At 41.4% G+C, this 26,731-nt stretch overlaps 1 protein-coding gene across 1 annotated transcript in view; it reads right to left on the reverse strand.

The window, feature by feature from the left end:
* Positions 1–26,731, reverse strand: part of LOC105490865 (progestin and adipoQ receptor family member 8) — a 59,355-nt gene that overhangs the window by 17,938 nt on the left and 14,686 nt on the right. The window lies entirely within an intron of this gene.

Here is a 26,731-nt window from a genome sequence, read left to right on the forward strand (position 1 = left end):
CTGTTGTTGTAGAGACGGGGGTGTCGCTATGTACAGCGTTTGGACTGGGTCCAAACTCCTGGGCTCAAGCAGTCCTCCCTCCTCAGCCTCCCCAAGTGTTAGTACAGGCGTGAGCCACCAGGCCGGCTAGGATCTGTGGTTATTTTAATGGAACGTGGCTTTCTGGTACAGTAGAGGAAGCAAGGAGCTGCAGACAGTTTCTTTGAGCCTCCTTTTCTTCATCTGTAGAATAATGGAGTTGGACCAAGATCTCTTACTGTCCCAATATATATTTTTTCTTTCTTTCTTTCTTTTTTTTTTTTTTTTTCTTTTTTTTGAGATGGAGTTTTCACTCTTGTTGCCCAGGCTGGAATGCAATGGCGCCATCTCGGCTCACCACAACCTCCGCCTTCGGAGTTCAAGCGATTCTCCTGCCTCAGCCTCCCAAGTAGCTGGGATTACAGGCATGTGCCACCACGCTTGCTAATTTTGTATTTGTAGTAGAGATGGGGTTTCTCCATGTTGGTCAGGCTGGTCTCAAACTTCCGACCTCAGGTGATCTGCCCACCTCGGCCTCCCAAAGCTTTTTTTTTTTTTTTTTTTTAAACAGAGTCTGGCTCTGTCACCCAGCTGGAATGCAGTGGCGCAATCTTGGTTCACTGCAACTTCCGTTTCCCGGGCTTCAAGCAATTCTCCTGCCTCAGCCTCCCAAGTAGCTGGTATTACAGGCGTACACCACCATGCCCAGCTAATTTTTGTATTTTTAGTAGAGATGGGGTTTCACCATGTTGGCCAGGCTGGTCTCGAACTTCTCACCTCAAATTATCTGCCCGCCTCAGCCTCTAAAAGTGCTGGAATTACAGACGTAAGCCACCATGCCTGGCCTGTCCCAATATTCTATGTTTACTACACTTAGTGTGAGGCAAAGTTACATCTTGTAAAATGGAAATGTTAGCTACCCTAACATAATTTAGTGATATCAATGACTTAATGATTATCAAGATTTAATTATATCTATAAGTAAGGTAGCCTTTAAAGGATATGGGATTTTCTCAATATTAAAATGTAATAGGCTTTAATAGCATGAAATATCGTATTGAAATATAAGAATTACAAATCTTGATATCGCTAATGATAGACTATTTCTTTAGCACCTACCTAATCTTAAACTATCCGCTAATTTCACTGGTACTTTGAAAATATGAGGTGAGCAACTGACTAAGCCTCATATTTAAGACAGGCAAATTGACTTATCAGTTAGGTTGGTAAAGAACAATGCACATTCTAGGATATCCTAACAGTTAAAATTAACATGTGACCTAAATTTAACATAAAATCTAATTGCAAAGACTGTTGTTCATTTTTTAAAATTATACTCTGAAAAGCAAGTAGTTTTAGATTTGCCTCTCTTGGGTAATTAAAACTGTACTCGGTGATTTCAGGCTTCAGAAATGCTTAACTTACACTTGTATTTCTCGGTGACAGACGAATACAGCAATTATTTCATAAAATATTTCATAAAACTGCTGCAAAATTTCATGTGAAGTTGCTAGGTAAAGAAATAGATTTTAAGCATTTCTAGTTACCTTATGTAATTATGTTTCCCAAGCTTTTTTCTTCCGAAAAATTCAATATCTGATTTATCTAAATGCACCCCTTCTTTCAAAGACCCTCAACTGGAGCACATACAGCAAGTACTGTTCAAGGTGCTTACTAATTTTAGCAAAGAAAATGTAATTCCTACCATACATCTCAATCAATATTCTAAAAGAAAAAATACCTAATCAGGTAAAAAAGTGTAGGGCGTGAAAATTAATAAAATGTAAAGAAGTTCAGGGAGACCTGCAGTCAAGCTCCAGTTTTGCCAGTTACTGGGGTGACCTTGGGCAAGTTATAGAATTCTGTCAGCCTCAGTTTCTTCATAATTCTATATATTATATGGGTTGTATGATAGTTAAATGAGAGGGTCTAAAAAATGAAGTGCTTAGCACTCTGCCCAGCCCAAGATAAGTACGTAGTAAATGTGAAGTATTGCTGTCATTTTTATTGCTATGAGCTGGGCTCTGTACTAGGTACTAGGGATACAAAGACTGGTAAGATACACTTCCTGCCTTCAAAGAGATCAAAGTTTACTGGGGAAACAGACATGTAGGGGAATCAACACAAAAATGTGCAATAAGTGCTCCATTAGAGACAAGTACTGGTTCACAGGGGTCTCACCAAACAACCAAAACAGGGAAAGGATGGGGGTATAGCCCTCTCGAAGTGACCCTGAACTGAATCTTGAAGAAAAATCAGAATTCCTGAGAAAAGATAAAGGCGGAAGAGACTTGTAGGCAGAGAGCAAGGTCAAAGAACTTCTGCCAAGATACGGGCTTGGAAAGCCTGGAGCATCTGAGGTCACTGTAGTTTGCAGTTATGACATTGTTGCCAGAGAGACCTGAGCGCACATCCTGAGCCCCACCATCAACAAGCTGCGTGAATCCAGCCTGAGCTTTGTTATCTGTGGAGTAAACAACAGAGAAGCTACCTTACAGGGCTGAAAAAGAACTATATGACATAATGCCTGTAAAGTGTTTAACAAAGTGCTTGGTTCCAAGTCTGCATAAGTACTTGCCATTATTATGACCATCACTGATATGAGATGCAGGAATCATGCATGAGGTCAGGGCCTAATGTCCCCTCCATACCTTGAACCTATTTCTATGGTAGCCCCTATAACCCTGTATTGAGGCATTCATTTAGCCAGCACCCATCAGACAGTGGTCTTCTACCAGGAATGGGCTATGAACTCATGCTCAGTGTAGGAATTAAAGACACCAAGAGAAACGTATTAAGGATTACAGAGTCGGCCAGAAAGAGAAACACAGAAAGACGGAATGTGGGAGAGAGAAAGAAAATGCTAATTAGAATACCTGAATTCATTTAAAAACAAAAAGAAAAGAAAAAGCTAAGCAGTGCTTCTGCTATCAGCCAGCAGAGGGATCCGAGTGCCTGAGAGTTCAGTTCTGGATGGAGGTTTCTCCAACTGACCTTGGTGGACGAACTACAGGAATGGGCCCAGGACGTGGGATAACTTCTCAAGTTGTCCTGTTGCTGTTAGCAACATATAATCTGGAGGTGCTGGGCTTGTTGGAGTTCTGGGGAATTAAAGTGCTCTATTGTTTAGATACAATCTTCTACTACCCTCTTGTGAAGTAGAGAGCAAACCACATGAAATCACGAGTCTGATTTTATGGCTGGGAGAAATCAAGGTGAGTCACTGGGGTTATAAAGCTGTAGAAGAAGGAATCCCCAAAGATGCTCCCAGTGGCCCTGTCTGCATGCTGTCTAAAATCAAGGCTATTTCTCTCATCTTTGGGAACCCAAACCAATCAGACGATTCCTGCATCCAGAGTTAAATAATATATAACCACACAATTCCTACTTATTTTCATATCCTTAAAATAGCATATCCATCACATAGCAGGTTCTTATAAACTGACAACTCAACTGAATTTCTAAAGACTAAAACTTAGGGTTTTAGTAGTTTAGTGATTGGAAGAGAGCACAATTCAGATCGGAGAACTAACTGGCATATCTGTCTGTTCTGAGGGAGAAAGGACAGAACATGATACTGCCTTATTGTTGGTCTGCAGAAGGCCATGACTGCAGAGCTCTGACAGTTCCTTCTAGTTCTCATATCACCAGCCTCCCTCATGACTTGATGTTGACAAGTTCTTTTCTGGAAATTATTTCTACTTCACTCTTACAGAAAATAAAACTAGGAAGAGATTTATAGAACTAAGAAGCAGAGAGGTACAAGTCCAAAAGGATATTAACTTTAACTTCAAAAGAAAATGTGTACAAGGGGAAATAAATTGGCAGAATCATCATTTCCCTTACAAATGAGATATTTAAAATGCAGCCACCGAGATCTCAGGGTCTTCTTAACAGCTCCACCCCCTGGAGTGTGTAACCCAATACCCACAAAGGAATCTGAGTCCAGGTATACAAACACCGTGGCCTCTAACTCAGAATATGATTCCTTACCTCTCTCAGGAATGAGAGGGTCGCAAAGATCTGTCATCTGAGGGTAAAAAGGACTTAAATTTCCCAGCCAAGGGCAGTGGCTCACGCCTGTAATCCCAGCCCTTTGGGAGGCTGAGGTGGGTGGACTGCTTGAGGTCAGGAGTTCGGGACCAGCCTGACCAACATGTTGAAACACCATCTCTACTAAAAATACAAAAATTAGCTGGGCATGGTGGCCGGTGTGTGTAATCCCAGCTACTAGGAAGGCTGAGGCAAGAGAATCACTTGAACTGAGGAGGAGGAGGTTGCAGTGAGCCGAGATCGTGCCACTGCACTGCAGCCTAGGTGACAAAGTGAGACTTCGTCTCAAAAACAAGAACAGCAACAAAGGACTTAAATTTCCCTTTGGTAGTGCAAGGTCGTGAAAAATTCTAAGGTCAGGCACGGTGGCTCACACCTGTAATCCCAGCACTTTGGGAGGCCGAGGTGGGCGGATCACCTGAGGTCAGGAGTTTGAGACCAGCCTGGCCAATATAGTGAAACCCTGTCTCTGCTAAAAATACAAAAAATTAGCTGGGTGTGTTGGCAGGCTCCTGTAATCCCAACTACTCAGGAGAATCACTTGAACCCAGGAGGTGGAGGTTGCAGTGAGCCAAGATCACGCCATTGCACGCCAGCCTGGGCAACAAAAGCGAAACTCGGCCTCAAAAAAAAAAAAAAAAAAAAAGGAAAGAAAAATTCTAAACTTGTGGTCAGAAAGAGGGTTTGGGTTTTCTTTTTTCCCTCTCTTTGTCATTTCCTTAGCAACCACCTCTTCCCCTGCCATGAAATTCTCCCTTTGAGAGCAGCTAACACAGCTACAAAAATGGTACCATGAGTTATAATTCTTTTATCCTCATTAACTTCAGAAGCCACTGTGAAGTGTGGTCTGGCCCCCTCCCTCTTAGGCCTCACTTTCACCAAGCAGGAATGGGCAATGCTTCCATGATTCAAAGGACCAGCTGTAAAGTTTGAGCCCATTTTGGAGGAAACCACATACTGTCATCATGATGTTGAATCATCCCAGCCTTCCATGTGGCTGCACTGAGTAAAGAGCCCCTCCCTCACTTCTGACCTCTGTTCCCACGCCCTCCTCCCTAACCTGATGTGACTATCAGCTGACCAAGATTCTACCTTAGAACAATCTCCTTTGTACAGGGTTCACTCCAACTCCTGGACAGCTGAAATTTAAATCTTCCTCAAGAATTTTTATGAAATGGATAATTTCAAATCTTGTAATTTTGATCAACCAGAAATCTTTTTCAGAGCAAGGATTATCTGTTCAACACTATTCCAGGCTACAAAGGCCGCAGAAGAAGAATACAATAAGACCCTTTACCTCAAGAAGCTTGGAAGAGTCAAACTTCATGAATCAATAGCCAACACCAGATGACACACATAATCAAGTGTAAAGTAGAGCGAAATACAAATAGATCTATAGAAGAGAACACACTCAGAGTATGCTGGGGCAGCCTTGGGGGAAAGTGGGCTTGTGTTAGCCCTAGAAGGCTGGATAGAGCTCAGACAAGTGAGAATTGGGGCATTCTGGCAAAGAGGCAAAATAAGAGCATAGGAATGGTATGACTTCCTGGTAGGTCTATGAGCAGAGGGGCTATTGGGGAGTAATGAGCAAGGGAGTGGGCTAGGTGCAGTGGAATTAGTGAAAGTTTAGGTTTGATGTTACAGAGGAAATGGGAGTCATTTCTCTCCCCTGAAACTATTACCCTGTTTCAATGCTGATCTCCCCTGAGCTCTGCAAGGATTCCCAATGCTAACCAATGCCTCCTCTCTTGGCTTAAGTGACAATGACACCACCTTCTCTGGCCCCACCTTGGCTTTCTTCTCCCACCATCCCTGTCAATTGTGGTATCTGCCCCCTTTTCACCATCCACAGTGTCTCTCAGATGGGCACTTCTGCCAGGCCCTTAGCTTCAGCCAGCATCTGTATCCGCTGATTTCCAAATTTGCCTCCAGCCAGATCTTTCCTGAGGTTTGAATTCAAATATCCAACTGCTCTAGATGTGTTCAAAAGAATGTCTCCCATGGGCACTTCAAACTCATCTTCAGACATTTCCTTCAACCCAGACTTGATTCATTCCCTACATCTAATCAGAATCAAGGTTTGCTGATTTTATCTCAACATTTCTGGAATCCATTTGCCTTTTCCATTTCTACTACTGTCCCTTAATTTAGGCCTTCAAAATTAACTTATGTTAATGATGACAATAGCAGTCTCATAACTGACCTTTCTTCATCAACAATGGCTCTCCTAACTCACATCCCCAACCCTCATTTCATTCAGGGCAACAGTTTAAAAATGGAAATCTGATTATCATTCCCTCCTCAAAATTCTTCAACAGCTCACCATTGTTTGTTTACAATACAAATTCTAAGCCCTAATTATTCAAACAGATCCTTTCTCTGTTGACCTTCCTATTCCAGCCTCCTCTCCCAGAGCCCATACCTCTAAGGCCACTTTGTTGGCCCAGATCTTAATAATCTGAATACTGGGAGTTCTTGACACTGTATCTCCCATGCATGCAAACTCAGTACGCTCTAGCCCAGCAACTCTGGCTCATTTTCAACACTCTACCTGGAAGTCAGCTTCACCAGGAAGTTTTTCTTAACTCCCAGACTGGCTTAGGGTTTTCTCCAGCCCTCATTAGACTCCCAGTTTGCTTCATTCATGGAGCTGGGTTCATTCATTTACTCCACTTACTTTCCCATTAGCCATAAGCTCCTTAAAGGCAGGAACTGTTAGGTGCAGAAGTCCCCATGTTGAAAATAATATCTGGCATATAGAAGACACCTTACAATTATTTACTGAATGAACAGTTCTTTAGGCCCAGGCTCATGGCACCAATTTCCTATACTTCTGCAAAGGTGAAGAAAAAAAGAAGTAATGGATTGGGAGTCAGGAAGTCTGGCTATTAGTATTTGCTCTACTCAGGTGTGTGACTATGCCTAAGACAATCAATTACTCAGAGTCATTGTCCTCATAAAAAAGGGTGGGTGGGAGGAGGTGATTTCCTGTCTATCCACTTTTAAGGAAGAAAACAGAATGAATAATAACAAAATGGTCAGTCATGGAATAGTACTTTCAAGAGGCAAAACATGCACATAAAGTCCTAGTAATATTTCAAATAAAGAGCCCACTGAAGGATATAACTTAGTAAAAATAAATCTATCCACACATATTTTCTACCTTATAATTGATTTTAATGTAATTTTTTTAAATCAAAAAGGAGTATTTTTTTTTTTGTAACACTTCTGGGAATCGTCATAATACTGCCTCCCTGGGTCAAGTCAGGGCTGAATGACATGTTTGAAAAAATGTTGAGTTTGAAGTGCCCATGGGGGACATTCATTTGGACACATCTGGAGCAGTGGGACATTTGAACTGCCCTATCTCCTTTAAGGATTTTTAATTAGATTCAGATTACAATGGAATTGGAATTAAAAGTTCTATTTACTGAGTATATGTACCATGAATTCACTTAATGTTTATAAGAAAGTGTTAGAAAATGTTGAATAATGCCTTGCGTTATGTAGGGATTCAATCTTTTTTTTTTTTTTTTTCTTTTTTGAGACAAAGTCTCAATCTGTTGCCCAGGCTGGAGTGCAATGGCACGATCTTGGCTCACTGCAACCTCCGCCTCCCGGGTTCAAGCAATTCTCCTGTCTCAGCCTCCCGAGTAGCTGGGACTAAACTACAGGCGCATGCCACTATGCCCAGCTAATTTTTTGAATTTTTAGTAGAGACAGGGTTTCACCATATTGGTCAGGCTGGTCTCAAACTCCTGACCTCAGGTGATCCACCCACCTCAGCCTCCCAAAGTGTTGGGATTATAGGTGTGAGTCACTGTGCCCGGCCAGGATCTAATCTTAAAGATTTATCTTAGAAGAGCCTTGCAAATTTTTTTTTTTTTTAATGGAAAGAAAAAAATGGGGTAAAAATCCCAAGTTCATGGTAATATTTTGACATTTTAACCAAAAATTGTGCATTTAGGTGTTCTTTTTAAAAGAAAATCACAGAACTAAGCTAAATACAGATGTTCATTGACATATGATGGGTTATATAACCCAGTAAACTCATTGTTAAGTTGAAAATGCATTTAATGCGCCTAATCTACTGAACCTAACCACTCAGCCTAGCCTACCTTAAATGTGCTCAGAACACACACATTAGCCTACAGGTGGGGAAAGTCATCTGGCAAGAGGACACTGTAGGGTATTGGTTGTTTTGAGATCACATGGCTGACTGGGAGCTGCAGGTTACTGCTGCTCCCCAGAATTGCTAGAGTATTTCACTGCCTATCACTAGCCTTGGAAAAAATCAAAACCCCAAACGCAAAGTATGGTTTCTATTGAATGCGTATCACTTTCACACCATCCTAAGTTGGGGATCATCTGTATTCTTAAGGTTTGGTTTTGTTTTCCTAGTTCTGACTGATGGAAACTACCTAAAATGCATTTCCTTTTCAGTAACTTTCAATAAAACAATGAAATGGCACGTTTTTGGTGATAGTTGTTATCCCCTGAAAACACAGCAAAATATGTCAAGTACCCATAAGAGACCATTTAACTTCCAGAGAGGAACTTTATGAATAAGCAGAACAGCACCTGGGCACATCTCCTATCACCTGAGAAACAGGTGTAACCGTGTCTAACAGGTATGCCCACTGCACTCACTGCTTCTGGCCATCTCCTCCATCTGCTGGATTCCCTCTCATTGGCCCCTGTCTGAATTTGAGTCCTTACTGTCTCTCACAGGAACCTCTGTAGGATACAGGAGGCCTTCCTGGTCTCTACCTGTGTGTCTCTTTAACTGTCCCCAAAGCATCTCCCACTCTGCCACTTTGTGTTCCAGTTATTCTGCCATCCTCTCAGGACTCTGTCCTTCTGTGCATGCCAGGAATGCCCACACCACTGATGTCCACTGGCCAACTCCTACTCATGCTTCATGTCCCATCTCAAATGGCCCCTGTGAAGCCTTCCCCTCAGGTGCTCCTTCACCTAACTGCCACTGCACTTATAGTCCTTCATTATAGGACTTTCCTTACTGTATGCCTACCTGGTTTGCATATGTCTCTGTGACCACTAAACTGCAAGATCCTTTGAGGGCTGAGAATATTTTTATCATTAGCATTGTGCCTAGCACATCGATATTCCAAGAAATCACTGTTGAATGAATGAATGACTGAAGAATGGATGGAATGAAAGTGTCCAAATCGACCAGGTACAGTGGCTCACACCTGTAATCCGAGCACTTTGGGAAGCTGAGTAGCGAGTATAGCTTGAGCCCAGGAGTTCAAGACCAGCCTTGGCAACAAAGCAAGACTCTATCTCTACAACAAATTTAAAAATTAGCCAGGCATGGTGGTACACACCTGTAGTCCCAGTTACTCAGGATGCTGAGGTGGGAGGATCACTTGAGCCCAGGAGGTTGAGGCTACAGTGAGCCATGGTTATGCCATTGCATAACCTGGACAACAGAGCAAGACCCCGTGTCAAAAACAAAAAAAGAGAGAGAGAGAAAGTGTCAGAATAATAGTATGAAACACTTACATTATGTCTAGCACATACCAGACAGTGTTTTGGGTGCTTTGAAAATATTAACTTATTTAAACTTCCCATCAACTACCTGACACCGGTACTATTATCATTCCCATTTCACAGATAAGGAAACAGAGTTACAGAGAGATTGTGTAACTTGTCCGAGGCTACACAGTATGTGATAGATCCAGGAGGTAACTAAGCAGTGGACTCTAAAGTCTGGGTTCTTAACCACTATGCCTCAAAAAATGCACTCTATGACTAAACCCCAATATTTTTTGAAATACAACTTCAAATATGCTGCTGCAATACTGCTTTGCTTCATTAACAAAGATAACTTGCAGTTGGCCTTACAAAAACAGTCAGTACTGCAAAGTTTCTCAGTGCTTTGATAGAGTTTACTTGTAAATCAGATTCCAATGCTCCCTAAGAGAATAAAATGTGACTTCCACAAAATCTGAGTGGAATCTATCAAATAATCCAAATAGGTCTGTTAGCCCAGATAAATATGATCATAAATCTGATGGGCCTCTTTCATATTAAAGAGACACATGGTTCATTGTGGCTAGCTTTACAGAACTGGTGGGGTGAGACATTCCAATCATAAACCTGAGGTCATTTATCAGCCTACTGGTGGAACGCACAATGGCAATGAGATCACTAAATCTGCTATGCATACAGCAAGCTACCTAAAAAGCCTCTCCCAAATTAACAAAGTGGGGGAATTAAAGAAAAGCTCCATATTTGGGAACCTGGCATTGTCTGGTACTGAAGACATTTTATCTGGATGCCAAATAGAAGCACTCCAAAGCAATAGTGTTTCCTGACCTATTACAAGGATGCTATGTGAATCTACCACAAACTTGGAATAGCTGATTCCCTGAAAAGAACACTGGGCAAGAAATTAGAAGTCCCAATGTTCAGTTCTAGCTCTCCCACTATGTGACTTTTTTTTTTTTTTTTTTTTTTTTTTTTTTGAGACAGAGTCTCGCTCTGTCACCCAGGCTGGAGTACGGTGGCGTGATCTCGCTTCACTGCAACTTCCACCTCCTGGGTTCAAACAATTCTCCCGCCTCAGCCTCCCGAGTAGTTGGGACTACAGGTGCACACCACCACACCCAGCTACATTATTTTTGTATTTTAGTAGAGACGAGGTTTCACCGTGTTGCCCAGGTTGGTCTCGAACTCCTGAGCTCAGGCAATCTGCCCGCCTAGGCCTCCCAAAGTGCTCTAAGTGACTTTTAAGCAAATTACTCAACCTCTCTATGTCTTGGTGCCCTTGTCCATAAGATGGGGGTGTAATCTATATAACCTCTAATAATGTAAAATTTCACAATTCACCTGGGCTATGTTTTGCTTTGTATTGAACATCAAGCAGCATGCTGAAATCACCAACAAACAGATCCTGTGACATCACTTCATGTCACTGTGTGTGGGACTCACACAGATGGCAGGAAAGTGACCTGCTGGTTGTTGGATAGAGGACAAACAAGCAGCAGTTCCTATCAAAGGCAGAAGAAATGCTTCCAGAATTCACAGAAGCCCAGCTTCACACATCACTGCATAACTATAAATGGCTGCAAAGGAATAGCAGCCAAAATGACAACCTGGTGTCCATTTATAAGGACTGGAACTGTGCTTTAAGCAGCCTTTGAGCCAGAGGTAGAGTTGGAAACAGCCTCACATGCCTCAGGATCTCCACAGTCATTAAGTGAGAGACCTCTGGGCTCATACTGATCTTTACAGCCACATCTTCCAAGGAGCATATCACTATTTGTAAAGTCACATTTGAAAGAGGGGCACTACCAGTGCAATCCTATTATTAGCAGAGATCATTGGAACATTGGTTCAGATTCACCAATGGTCAGTGCATATTTCCCCCCCTATATTTAACAAAACCTAACAAACAGAATCTCGACATCCAAAAATGGAGTATTTGATTGAGTAAATTAAGATAAATCTATACAATACTCTACACTTATTAAAATAACTAGCATATTGACATTCATTGTTATACAAAGATACATGATATGTGTGCTCCATTGGTTTTTCACTGTAGTCTCCACTGCACTTAGAAAAGTGATGGACTAGCACATTGTACATTCTCAAAAAAGATTTCTTGAATGAATAAATGAGTCAAAGACATGTAAAGGAAAAAACAGACTTAAAGTATGTGTCCCACCCAGCCCTATTTTTGTAAATATACAAACATGGTACAGATGAAGTATGGAAGTGCATATAATCAAAACAATACAGCTATTAACATGAGAGGATTGTGGGGAATTTTACTTTTCTTCTGGAAATACTATCATTATAGTACTTTTTAACAAACATTTTACGACTTTTGTAATTGGAAAGCAAATGTTAGTACTACTCTGCAAACAGGAATATTTGACATAAATATGCAAAAATTGGCAAAACATAAGTTGGTAAAATATTAAGACCCTCCCCAATAAACACCCCAGTATTATAAAGGAATACATACATACTTGCATTATTCTGTGAGTTCAACTAGTTAGCATACCATATTAATTATTAGGAGTAACCTAACTATACTTGCCATAGTGTAAGCCATTGGTCATGGGGGGTTTAAAGGGAAAAAAATATGTAACATCTACTGTTAATGCAGCAAAGATGTTCTCTTAGATTGGAAAAGCCAGTATACACGATATTGTCAAAAGACTTTTCCCACAACACACAAGCTCAAACGGCATTAGTAAATGAGTCACTTCCTGACCATGTAGGTTTGTGGTACGGCTGAACCATGCCTATAAAAAACAAGTAAGGTACACCTTTTTGCCACAGATGTGGCAGCAAGATATGTCCTTCTGGGCTCAGTGACCTCTCCACTTATGAATCTTTTCCTCTGTGGTGTCCTATACTATTCCTAAGAGGAGAAAGAAAAGACAGCCTTAATTTGTTGCTGTGGCCTGGGGAAGATGAGCAGAGCATATTTCCTCTGAGCGCCTTTTTCTCTTGGTCCAACTAGAACCCTCTAAGCTAGAATTTCTCGCTGTTCTATCACTTCCTATACTTTCCACATCTCAGCTAATCTCACTTGAGAAAGTGCTGGTTTCAAAATGCATCATTACAGACACAGAATGCACCTGCCACATGGAATAAATAGTATCTGTGTTTAATCTGTCAAGTGGGAGAAGTCAGAGGAGCTGGGAACAATTTACTAGAACACACTAAGCAGTCTCCGGCCAATCAACAGTTCAGGTGTGAGGATCATGTTCCTCTGAGACTTCTTGTTTGAGTAAAGGTAAACTCTGCTGTCTGAAACTCCCACTAATTAAAGCCTAGGGACAGGTGTCTCCCTGGACTTTCTACATGAGTGTAACCATCGGCTTCGTTAGGTGTGGTTTGGCTTCAGTCAGGCAACCTCTCAACTAGATCTAGCTTCTCACCGGCAGGAAGCTTCATCATGATCTGCAAACCAGCTGGGACCTAGGCCAGCCCGGGTGAACATGAAGAGAGCTGCTCATTTCCACTGGCAGGAAATCAATCTTGGAAATGCCCTTTCCATAGCAGAAAAATCAGATAACAAGTCGAGCTAGGGTTTGGAGCACCATATAAAGAAAGCTGTGTTCCCTAGCAATTAAACATTAACTCTTCTGCAGTGACAACAGTACACTCCTGGTGGTTCTAAGACCCAGCATTTTTATTTGCTATAAAGAGTCAAGCAAGTCACTTTATTCTCCATTTCTCCTTAGATATCCCCAAGGCCTTAGTTCAATTCCAAATCACCACAAAGCCTTCTCCAGGCCATCTTGATTCCCCCCCCCACCCCCAACGCTTATCTATCTATTCCACATATTTTCGTAAGTAGAACATCGGGCTTGCCCATTACTTCACTACTGTGTAGTGTACAGAGCCTTCTCTCTTCTGCTTATTGAATTGCAAGCCTCTGGAGACAGGAACACTGGCTTACCTATGCTTTATTTCTATCAGCAAACAGTCAGAGGAAAGATGCCCCAGAATGTGTCAATAGATCATTGTTCAAAAACAAAGTGAAATGACTATCCTTTGCCTGCTTCTAAAGGTAAAAACCAGTGAGATCTAAGATAACGAAAATGTGAGTTTTCAAAAGAAAACACCATTTGAATTGGATCTTATTTATGTATGTGGTTCATCCACTTGAGAGGTATCCACACCAATATTTATATTGCTGGCCGAATTTCTAACCATCAGCTTGTTTTTGGTCTATCATCTCCTACCATTTGTCACTTTTATGACCAAGAATGCCTAAGCAAAGATTTAGGAAAAGGAGGGGTCAGGCAGAGAAACATAATGTAAAATAACACTGGAGCACTGTTAGAACTCGTTTTTATTCTTGTTGCATACAAAAGGGCAGAACAGACTGTCCTGATTGCCTGAACAAGCCACACACTTGACATCACCAATGTTATTGTAGCCTGCTGTGCCTGGCAAAACCCACTTCTCTCTCAAATTCAGGCTCAGATATAACCCCTCCCCTGTGAAGCTTAGCGACAGCCTGAAGTAGAATTCATCATGTCTTATTAAACCCTCTGTCTTTGTCCATTCACTGGTGCTGTAAGGAAGTATCAGACTAGGTGGGCTTATAAACAACAGAAATCTATTTTTCAGTTTCTAGAGGCTGCAAAAGTCCAAGATCAAGGCACCAGCAGTTTTGGTGTCCAGTGAGGGCCCCCTTCTGGTTCAAACACAACTGTCTTCTTGCTATGTCCTTACATGGCAGAAGAGCCAAGGGAGCTCTCCTGAGTTTCTTTTATAAAGGCAGTAATGCCCTTCATCTAGGTCAGTGGTCCCCAACCTTTTCTGCACCAGGGACCAATTTCATGGAAGACAATTTTTCCATGTACGGGGGCTGGGCGTTGAGGAGTATGGTTTTAGGATGATTCAAGTCCATTACATTTATTGCTTTTTTTTTTTTCCTGACACAGGATCTCGCTCTGTTGCCCAGGCTGGAGTGCAGTGATGCCATCTCAGCTCACTACAACCTCCATCTCCCAGGCTCAAGCCATTCTCATGCCTCAGCCACCAAAGTAGCTGGGATTATAGGCATGCGCCACCATGCCTGGCTGATTTTTGTATTGTTAGTAGAGATGGGGTTTCGCCATGTTGGCCAGGCTGGTCTCAAACTCCTGACCTCAAGTGATCCATCCACCTTGGCTTCCCAAAGTGCTGGGATTACAGGCATGAGCCACTGGATCCAGCCTATTTCTATTATTTTTACATTATAATATATAAAGAAATAATTATACAACTCACCATAATGTAGAATCAGTGGGAGCCCTCAGCTTGTTTTCCTGCAACTAGATGGTCCCTTCTGGGGTGATGGCAGACAGTAACAGATCATCAGGCATTAGATTCTCATAAGGAGAGTACAACCTAGATCCTTTGCATGTGCAGTTCACAATAGGGTTGGTACTCCTATGAAAATCTAATGCTGCTGCTGATCTGACAGGAGGCAGTAAAGCCAGCAAAGCAGAGCAGCTGTAAATACTGATGAAGCTTTGCTTGCTTGCCTGCTGATCACCTCCTGCTGTGCAGCTCAGTTCCTAACAGGCCACAGACAGGTACTGGGGTTTGGGGGATCCCTGATCTAGGTGATTACCTCCTGACGGCTATACATTCTAATATCCTTACATTAGGGGTTAGGATTTCAACATATTAATTTGGGGAGACACTTCAGTCTATAGCATCCTCTTAGCATTATGCTATAACTGGCTGTACATATGTCTTCCTTTAAATTGTGAAATTCGTTGGGTTGCATAAGGAAGTTATTCAAAATATTTTTTTCAAAGATTTTAGCTTGTGTTATTTGATTGTGAGAATAACTGAGGTACAGTGAATTTAAGTGACCCTATTCAAAGCCCTAAACCAAAGCAGCAATAATGTATGGGCAGACCCCAATAATTCTGACCCGTGTCCCAAGAGTCCAGCCAACTGACTGTGTCTTTGGAGAAGAAGGTCTATCAGCTGTGAATGAAAAGGAAGTATTAGATGAGAAGATAGTGTTTGTCCATCTCTGAGCCGCTGATGCACTCGGAACCCCGGCTCACTGTAGTGACCCAGGAGCACTATCCAGAGCCTCCTCTCCCAAGACATCCCATCAGGACTCTTCTCTAAGGGCACCCCTGAAGACCCTGCTCCACTTCCCAGTGTGGGCTTTTCTGTAATTAGAAGTAGTAACTCATAATCAGTAGCAGATCTGGTTAAAAATCATTAATTATTCCATAGAAGAGTTTCATTTGAAAAGTCAATCTACTCAGTTCAGATCAGTAATTGTAAACTATCACACAGCTACAGCTTTCAGCTCCATATTACAATTACCTACCCGCCTAACCTGTAGTATCTACGAAGGTAGTGATTATTTATCACTCAGAATTACTTCATTTTTAAAAAATTTCAACTTTTATTTTCTATTCAGTAGATACATGTGCAGGTTTGTTACAAGAGTATATTGCATGATGCTGAGGTTTGGGGTACGACTGAGTCCATCATCCAGGTAGTGAGCATAGTACCCAACAGGTAGTTTTTCAACCTTGCCCCAGTCCCTCCTCCCTTCTTGTAGTCCCGTGTCTATTTTTCCCGTCTCTATGTCCATGTATACCCAAGGTTTAACTCTTACTTATAAGTAAAAACATGTGGTATTTGGTTTTCTGTTTCTGCACTAATTCACTAATATTGCTGCAAATTCCGTTTTATAGCTCCATAGTATTCCATTATGTATATATACCACATTTTCTTTATCCAATTCACTGTTGATGGGCACTGAAGTTGATTCCTAGGTTGATCTTTGCTATTGTGAATAGTGCTGTGATGAACATATGCATCCATGTGTCTTTTTGGTAGAACAATTTGTTTTCCTTTGAGTACATACCCAGTAATGTGGTTGCTAGGTCAAACGGCAGTTGTGTTTGGTTCTCTGAGAAATCTCCAAACTGCTTTCTACAGTGACTGAAATTAATTTACATTCCCACCAACAGTGTATAAATGTTCCCTTTTCTGTGAAGCCTCACCAACACCTGTTACTTTTTGACTTTAAATAATAGCCATTCTGACTGGTGTGAGATGGTATCTCATTGTAGTTTTGATTTGCATTTCTCTAATGATTAGTGATGTTAAGCATTTTTTCATATGTTGTTGGCCACTTGTCTGTCTTCTTTTGAGACATGTCTGCTCATTTCCTTTGCCCACTTTTTAATTGAGCTGTTTTTTGCTTGTTGATTTAAAGTTCCTTATAGATGCTGGATATTAGACTTTTGCATAATGTATGAATATTTTCTCCCATTCTGTAGGTTGTCTGTTTCCTCTGTTGAAATTTTCTTTTTTGTTTTCTTTGAGACAGGGTCTCACTGTCACCTAGACTGGAGTGCAGTGGTGTGATCATGGCTCACTGTAGCTTCAACCTTTCTGGGCTCACGTGATCCTCCCACTTTAGCCTCTCGAGTAGCTGGGACTACCGGTGCACGCCACATGCCCAGCTAATTTTTGTATGTTTTTGTAGAGAGGGGGTTTCACCATGTTGCCCAGGCTGGCCTCAAACTCCTGGGCTCAGGCAATCTACCCACCTTGGCCCCCAAAGTGCTAGAATTCCAGGCATACGCCATGGTGCATGGCCAATAGTTTTCTTTTGCTGTGCAGAAGTTCTTTAGTTTAATTAGGTCTCAGTTGTCAATTTTTTGTTTTTGTTGCAGATGCTTTTAAGGACTTAGTTATAAATCTTCCCCAAAGCCTATGTCGAGAAGGGTACTTCCTAGATTTTCTTGAAGGATGTTTATAGTTTGAGGTCTTACATTGTATTAGTCCGTTTTTATGTTGCTGACAAAGACATACCCGAGACTAGGTAATTTATAAAGTAAAGAGGTTTAACTGACTCACAGTTCCACATGGCTGGGGAGGCCTCACAATCATGGCAGAAGACGATGGAAGAGCAAAGGGATGTCCTAAATGGCAGCCAGCAGAGACAGAATGAGAACCAAGTGAAAGGGATTTCCCCTATTAAACCATCAGATCTTGTGAGACTTATTCACTATCATGAGAATAGTATGGGGGAAACTGCCCCCATGATCCAATTATCTCCCACTGGCTCCCTCCCCCAACACCTAGGCATTATAGGAGCTGCAATTCAAGATGAGATTTGGGTGGGGACACAGCCAAACCACATCATACATTTAAGTCTTTAATCCATTGTGAGTTAATTTTTGTATATGGTGATAGGTAGGAGACCAGTTTCATTCTTCTACATATGGTTGGCCAGTTTTCCCAGCACCATTTATTGAATAGGATATCCTTTCCCCATTATTTTTGTCAACTTTATCGAAGATCAGTTGATTGTAGGTGTGCAGCTTTATTTCTGGGTTCTCTATTCCAGTGGTCTGTGTGTCTTTTTTTGTACCAGTACCATGCTACTGTAGCCTTTAGGTTACTATAGCCTTGTAGTATTTCGAAGTTGGGTAATGTGATGCCTCTGGCTTTGTTCCTTGTGCTTAGGATTGCTTTCACTATTTAGGCTCTTTGTTTCCATATGAATTTCAGAATATTTTTTTTCTAACTTAGAATTATTTTAGCTCCAAGATTTCAGGTTTCAAATTCCTCCTCCTTGATTAAAACACTCCTAAATTCCACCTGTAATATTTCATCACACCTGCAAAAGATACTTTTTGGGTGTCTCATAACCTCCAGTCTTCCAACCCTTCTTCTCTCAGTGCACCCATTGCATTTGGACTCACTGCCATCCCAACACAAACCCAACCCAGTGCTAGCCATTTCACTCTGCCCTAGCCAGCACTCCTCACCCTCCACCCGCCACACCTTTGCTAGGTCTGCCTGCCTTGCCCCACCTTGATTACACCTTTCATTTTTTCCCTCACCAGGTACTGTGTACTGCTATAGAAAGCCATAATACATTGTGAAACCATTATGCATTCCTTTTAACCTCAGCCATGGCTTCACTACATATGTGTAGATGTCCCCCATCAGCACCTTAAATATTGTGTTTAAAACCAAATTTCTCCTGATATACATAGTTGTTATTGATGTAACCAATCTCCCAGGCATCAAGCCTTGAAATCAAGAGTGAAATTTATCTCATTTCCCTCTGGCTTCCCTGAAACCCCAGTCATCAAATCCCTATTATCCGTATTATTTTTAATCATAGCAAATGCTAAACCTGTCCCTTTTTTTCACTTCCCCTGCAGACCCATATCCTGTTCCAGTTACATTAATGGTGACAACCTCCTGAATGATTTTGGATCTTCCAAGCTCTGGCCTGTTCCATCTTTTTTTGATTTAGCTAAAGTTTAGCTCACATAACATGCCCCAAAGCCACCAGTGGGCCTTCCCTCTTTGCCAACTAAAGCTTACATTCTTGAGCCTGACCGTCAAAGCCTTCCAGGACCTAGCCTTTATCTGTATCTGTAGGCATCACCCACTGCTTGATATCATGCAGAATAAAAGAGCAAATAGAACATGTTAGAGTACATGCAGTGTGTTAAGGGTAAGTCCTGTCATGGAATTTCTGGTTTCTAAAATAAAATGTATTTCTTGCCAAGGGTCAGGTTAAAGTTTGAGAATCACCGTTCTATAGCGTTTGCTGTTCCTAAACCTGAACTGTGACTTACTCCTTCATTTTTGTATTATGAAATATTTCAAGTGTAAAGAAGAGAGGATAATGTAATATTTATCACGTTAACATGTGATGTTTACTTTAGATCTTAAAATATATATGTACATAGTATATGTGTTTATATGTGTATAAAATATATTAGTGTATCTATCTGTTTATCCTCTTCCCTCTAAAATAGATACAATTACCTGGGCATAGTGGCTCCCACCAGTAATCCCAACACTTTGGGAGGCTGATCACTTGAACCCAGGAGTTTGAGACCAGTCTGGGCAACATAGGGAGATTCTGTTTCTACAAAAGACTTTTAGAAAATTAGCTGAGCATGGCCAGGCATTGTGGCTCAAGCCTGTAATCCCAGCACTTTGGGAGGCTGAGGCGGGCGGAGCACGAGGTCAGGAGATCCAGACCATCCTGGCTAGCACGGTGAAACCCCGTCTCTACTAAAAATACAAAATATTAGCCGGGCGTGGTTGCGGGCACCTGTAGTCCCAGCTACTCCGGAGGCTGAGGCAGGAGAATGGCGTGAACCCGGGAGGCGGAGCTGGCAGTGAGCCGAGATCACGCCACTGCACTCCAGCCTGGGCGACACAGCCAGACACCATCTCATAAAAAAAAAAAAAAAGAAAAGAAAAAAGAAAATTAGCTGAGCATGGTAGTATGTGCCTGTGGCCCCAGCTAAGGGGGAGGACTGCTTGCTCCTGGGGGATTGAGGCTGCAGTGAGCCGTGATAGTGACACTGCATTCTAGCCTGGGTGACAGAGTGAGACCCTGTCTTAAAAAAAAGTGGATTCAACTGAAATGTAGCTTCGTACATCTACTCATTCCCTACATCTTCCTACATGAAAACATTATGAAATTAAAGTTATATCTACATATAACGATATAATAAAACCTCAAAGTTTGTACCTAACATTCTTCTGCCTTTCATTTAATCTATGTTTTGTGTTTTTCCACATTAGTTGCTACATGATTCTCTAGTTGAGTCATTTTCTTTGCTGACTACTTCCACTGTGTGAATATACCACAATTCTTTAGTTCATCCTCCTGTGGATGGACATGGAGGTTGTTTCTAGTGATTTGCTCTGACACACTAGGCTGCGGGCTAGTTTGCCCATGTCTTCTTGGATATGTATGTGACTAGAAGGGAATTCCTTTACAGACTTTTGCCCAAGCTGTTCCCTTTACCTGGAATGGCTTCCTATCTCAGAAAACCTTATCTGTCCCTGAAGACATGCCAATTCTCACATGCCAATTCTTCCATGCCTTCCAACTCACCCCGTCAAAGTAATATCTTCTTCCATCCCTTCTCCTGCATCCTCCAGTTTGTATCACTTAAATGATGCCACCATATACAACCTTGTTCTGTAGTTATCTGGGTATTTGCAAGTAGGCCATAAGTTTCTTATGGGCAAGTACTATGTTGTATGGTACTAACTTCCCTCACCTCCCTGCTTAGACCCTAGCACAGATGTTTAGCAGAGTGGCCCCTCAGTGAACATCTGTTGAATCCACTAAACTCTCCTTTTGCTACTAAGTACTGCTATCATTATCTAATGATATATATATCACGACAATAATATACACCTAATGGCTGCTACATTCTCATGTGTTATTGTTTCTGTACTCTCATGGGGGTCTCCATCAACACTGTATGTTGGGAGAAACTAAATATTTAGGGTATACCCTGAGCTCATCGACCAGCTGGGGCTAAATGCCCATATAGAGCTGTGTATGCATAAAGATAAAGAAAAAATATTTCTCCTCCTTTATTGTTAAATCACCCAAAATACTACATTTTTATGCCAGTAATTTTATAAGAATTGTGTTCAGAACTAAAAGAAATCAAACATTGGGGGATAATAATGTTACCAAAATTTGGAGAAGGGGGCAATTTCTAAGATTGGTGCTGAGTTTTTTTTTCTTTTCTTTTGAGGTAAGATCTCTCTCTGTCACCCAGGCTGGAGTGCAGTGGTGCAGTCACAGCTCACTGCAGCCTCAACCTCTGGGCTCAAGCTATTCTCCCACCTCAGCCTCCTGAGTAGTGCAGACTACAGGCACATACCACCACACCTGACTAATATTTTTACTTTTTGTAGAGCTGGGTTTCACCATGTTGACCAGGCTGATCTTGAACTCCTGGGCTCAATCATTCCACCCACCCTGGCCTCCCAAAGTATAGGGCCTACAGGCCTAAGCCACCACACCCAGTCGTTGCTGTGCTTTTTAAATCCACCAATGCTTGTTGCCATTAGTGTAGAAAGGATCTATAGAGAGAATCCGTTTCCTTTTCCCCCACCTACCTGTCACCTTAGCAATTATTCTATAAATGTGGCCTGGCAAGAGAGTTACAAACAGCCATGTGTGTTCTGAATGGCTGCTAGTGTGTGGCTTTAGAATTCTTGACCAGAAGACAGGATTGGGGAGAAGCAGGATTGGGGAGAAGCAAAGGGGCCTGTCCATCCATAGATATTAATTTACCCACAAAGTTCAGTGGGAGGAGGAGGGTGGGGGAGATTTCTTGCTGATTCCAAAGTCGAGATTTATGCTCAGTATACGTCTTTTTATTAGATCTAGAAAAATGAGATTAAGAAATTATATGTGGAAAAATCAGTTCAAGTATCCAAGGATGCAAACCTCTTTCAGTTTGTTTGTGAGTATAAAGTATTGGCTTAAATGATAGCAAGTTGATACCTGTTTGTACCAGCCTTATAAATTTATAATAAAACATGTCCGGGTCACAGGATTTTTATAAGCAGCTCACCATTCCATGCCATATGATCCATCAAATAAAGAATACATGAAATAAGGATTTTTAAGCTGCTGTCTTAGACAGGAAGGTCAGTTGAAGCCTGGAAAATCCTAGTCTTATGAAGGCGTTTAACACTTATATTGAAAAATGTATGTTTTCTCAGTTCCCAAGGCACCACTTCTCAGGGCAAACAACAACATGCAAATTTTGGAATAACTAAAGAAATCAAACCCTTGGTGTTTGTTTCTAGGTTATAGGTTGATTTTAGAAAAGGTCACATATAAGAATAACCATTTGTCTTTACTGTAACATAACCTCAAGTCTCAGATGACATCTGATTACAATCTGTGAAGTGCTACCTGAGTGCCTGGACTGTTTTTCCAAATGAGTTGAAATGTCCACGTCCACAGCTGCCCACCAATATGTACTTGAACAGATATATACCGCTAGATTATTGACTTAGCATTGCCATATCACAAGTGGACCCTGGCAGATTTAGACACAGATTTTAACAGCAGCCAAGAGACAAACAACTTCTTCCAGTCTTTGCTCAAATCTTACCTCTTCAAGGAGGCTTCCCAACCACCCTATTGATTTAATACTGCATTTCTACTCTCCCTGGCACTCCACAACACCCAACTCTGCTCTACTTTTTCTTTGTTTTCCATAGCACTACTTATCACCTTGTGACTTAACATGTTATTTTCTTGCTCACACTTTTAAAAAAAATCCGGGCCAGGCAGGGTGCCTCATGCTTGTAATCCCAGCACTTTGGGAGGCCAAGGCGGGTAGATCTCAAGAGATCAGGAGTTCAAGACCAGCCTGGCCAACATGGTGAAACCCCATCTCTACTAAAAATACAAAATAGCTGGGCATGGCGGTGCATGCCTGTAATCCCAGTTACTCGGGAGGTTGAGGCATGAGAATCGCTTGAACCCAGGAGACGGAGGTTGCAGTGAGCCGAGATTGCGCCACTGCACTCCAGCCTGGGCAACAGAGTGATACTCTGTCTGAAAAAAAAAAAAATACAAGTAAAATACACATAACATAAAATTTACCATCTTACCATTTTAAGTGTACAGTTCAGTAGTGTTGAATCCATTCACAGTGTTGTGCAACCAATCTCCAGAACTCTTTTCATCTTGCAAAACTGAAACTCTGTACCCATTAAACAACTCCCCATTGCTCCCTCTTCCCAATCCCCTGGCAACCACCATCCTACTTTCGGTCTCTATGAATTTAGAGAACACTACTCTAGGTCCCTCATATAAGTGGAATCATACAGTGCTTTCCTTTTGTGGCTGGCTTACCTTTTTTTTTTTGGAGAAAGAGTCTTGCTCTGTCACACAGACTGGAGTGCAATGGCGCAATCTCAGCTCACTGCAACCTTTGCCTCCCGGGTACAAGCAATTCTCCTGTCTCAGTTTCCTGAGTAGCTGGGACTATAGGCACCCACCACCACATTGTATTTTTAGTAGAAAGGGGGTTTCACCATATGGGTCAGGCTGGTCTTGAACTCCTGACCTCAGGTGATCCACCCACCTCAGCCTCCCAAAGTGCTGGGATTACAGGTGTGAGCCACCATGCCTGGCCAATTTTCTTCCTTTTTAAGGTTGAATAATATTCCACAAAATGTTGTTGTATCTGGAATGGGGTATATTTGATGCCCACTTGATAGCTCTACTCAGCTGTAACAAAGATACCTCAAATGAGAATCAAGCTTCTCCCAGTAACCCTACTTCTGTCCTGTGCTTCTTGTTCCTATCTCAGTAAATAGCTGCACCCAGGTGCTCAAGCCAGAAACCAGATATATAGCATTCCTTCTTCACTGTTACCGTTCTTTACCCAGTTGCCAGTGATAATTACTAAAATGACTCACATATATTGAGCACTTACTCTTTGCTACATATGGTTCTAAGTTCACTGCATGTGACTTAAATAAAACATTTATTCCTCTTAATTCTATGAAATGGAATCTACTATTTTTAGCTATTGTACAGATGAGGAAACAGGTGAAGTCCCTTGCCCAAAATCCAGACAGGAAGTGGTAGAGCCAGCATCCGTGCCCAGGTAGTCTGGCTCCAGAGTCCATGCCCTAAACTTTTATGCTATTCAGGAAATGCTTTCTGTTTCAACCTCGTTTATTGGAAATCATTCTATCAATGTATTAGTCCACTTTCCTAAATGTGTAAGTGAACATAATTTTGTCCAGGTCCTTTATTTCTTTCCATATGCAGTCTGGCTAATGGAGATACCAATGCGAAGAAGACAGGACTGTGTCTGCGGTAAGCCTAGGAAGTTTCATTTCAGCGCTAAACTTAAAGGGGAAGTTAAGTTTCCCCTTTAAGTTTTGCTCTTAACCAAAACTAAGTTTCCCTTTTAAGTTTTGTTCTTAAACAAAACTTCCTAGGGTTTTGGGAAGTTGCTTCTTAAACAATTCCCAAGGATGTTCTCCCTGGGAAATTGCTCTTAAACAAAAGTTCTAATAGCATTTGATTTTCCTGTGTTTTGGTATTTTTTTCTCCAAAGTGGAGTATGTCAGCAAGTCAGTTTACTTGAAGACTGTGATTAATCAAAGTTATAATGTAGCAGATACAGTTATTAATATCAACAAGGTACATCAATCATAAACACCATTAAAAAAAACTGACAACTTTCCTTCTTTGAGGCTGCATTGATCTTGGAGGCAAAGTGGGCTGGAAAGCAGACAGCCCAAGCCTGAGTCCCATCAGATTAAATGAATCACATACTTAAAATAAACCACAATCCTTCTGGTACCAGTAATGCCATCTGTAAACTGAAAAGAATAATAAAGGCCAACAACTTAAGATTTCTGAATTAAAGTTAAAAAAAAAAAAAAAAGGAATGCAATTACAAGCAGTAAGATGAATGCAGGTCGAGAAAGTGTCACTTTTGCATTTTAAGCTTATTCAGTGTCTAACACCCCATATTATATAAGTTTGCCATTGAGTTAACATTCAAATACAATGCACTTTAAAGCAAAAATATGCATTTTGAAGTCCCTAAGGTGCCTTTAGAAAACAGAGGATACAGTACCAGCAAGAAGCTATTTGGGCAAGTCCATAGATCATATAGGCTAGGAAGAGACAAGCACTCAATGTTACCAGAAATTCAAGGTCAGCACTTGTAGTTTCATTTCCATCACCCCAGTACTCCCTTTGACAAAGGATTTTAGTATCTACTGAAAAGTTGCATTCATTCCCAACTCGCTATTTCCGCGTCACCCACCACTCACCCCTCCAGAGAATTCAATTACTTTTGCATTCCCAAATAACAAGCAAATGATGTTTGGGGGGGGCCTCTTTTTATATGACATCCAAAAAGATGCGGAAAATAAAGAACAACAGTAAGCCAGAAGTGATTTCAGCTTAAGTATGATTGTTACATACGCATTACTAGATAAAAGTATCCAATTAATGGGGTGGGGATAAGCTCTAAATCTTATCTAATTTTTAGAAAATACTTTTAAAATATTTGGCTAATCTAATGTTTTATCTAACCTATATGGGTTTTCCTTCCTGCTTTTCCTCACTCCATACCCAGTATTCAGTTGAGACTTCCAAAGTGGAAAAGTATCTCTGCCTGTCCTTGCTCTGAAATCCAAAGCATTCCAAAATGAGCCCCAGTTTGACTTTTCCTTGCAAAAGAATGTACTGTTGATTAAAACAAGAGAAGACCACACCAGTGCATACACAGCCTGATCTTAACCACCCAGAAAGCAGCCTGGCATCCTCTGTCAAGCCTCCTAGAGACAGGCAGGCCTGGAGCAGCCCACACAGCTTCTGCCTGCACAGCCTACCAGCTCGTAATTTTGGTGACTACGGACTGGCCTAAGCCATTACTGCTGTCCAACACATTGTCTATAATATGGTCATGAACACTTAAAACCTCATCAAGGAAGTCTTGATGCTTCATAGGTATTATCTTAATACTGTCCAAATTTCTTCAAAAGTAAAGAGAATTATTAGGTGATAGCAAGTTAGTTGTAACCAGGCACTGAGTTTTTTGCTTTCCCATCTCATTAAACTACACATAATCTAGATTCAGTTTAACACAACTGCTATACCAGAGTAGGAACTCCTGCAGGACAGGCTCTGGGTTTCAATTCCTCTTCTTCCCCTTCAGCAATGCATTAGCATTCTGTTTCTTCCATAGGAATGATTTGATTTAGTCTTACTGACAAACCACTGAAGGACCTACTATCAGTTGCAAAGGGAGAGTTGTGACTTCCAAATCTTCCATGAATCATCAGTGTTTAAAGCATCCCAACCAGGCATGGTGGCTGACACCTGTAATCCTAGTGCTTTGGAAGGCCAAGGCAGTAGGATCACTTGAGCTCAGGAGTTCAAGACCAGCTTGGGCAACACAGACCCTGTCTCTACAAAAGAATAAATAAATAAATAAAAATTAGCCAGGAGTGGTGCCATGCACCTGTAGTCCCAAGTACTTGGGAGGCTGAGGAGGAAGGATCATTTGAGCCCAGGAAAGGAGGCTGTAGTAAGCTATGATCACACCATTGCACTTCAACCTAGGTGACAGAGCAAGACCCTGCATCTTAAAAACAAACAAAAAAAAATTAATTAAAAAAATTTTCCTTTCTCATCTGTTTTCCAGAGAGGGTTTGGCATCTATGTGGTAAAATCAATGAATGAGGAGATGTGCTCCCTAGCTGTTAGGGACCTAATATGACCACAGGCTAAAAAGCTCACTGAATTTTAGTGTGGGAAGGGCTTTATAGACTACTTATTTAGGAGACG

Source organism: Macaca nemestrina, chromosome 5, assembly GCF_043159975.1.
Source record: "Macaca nemestrina isolate mMacNem1 chromosome 5, mMacNem.hap1, whole genome shotgun sequence".
Lineage (NCBI taxonomy): Eukaryota > Metazoa > Chordata > Mammalia > Primates > Cercopithecidae > Macaca > Macaca nemestrina.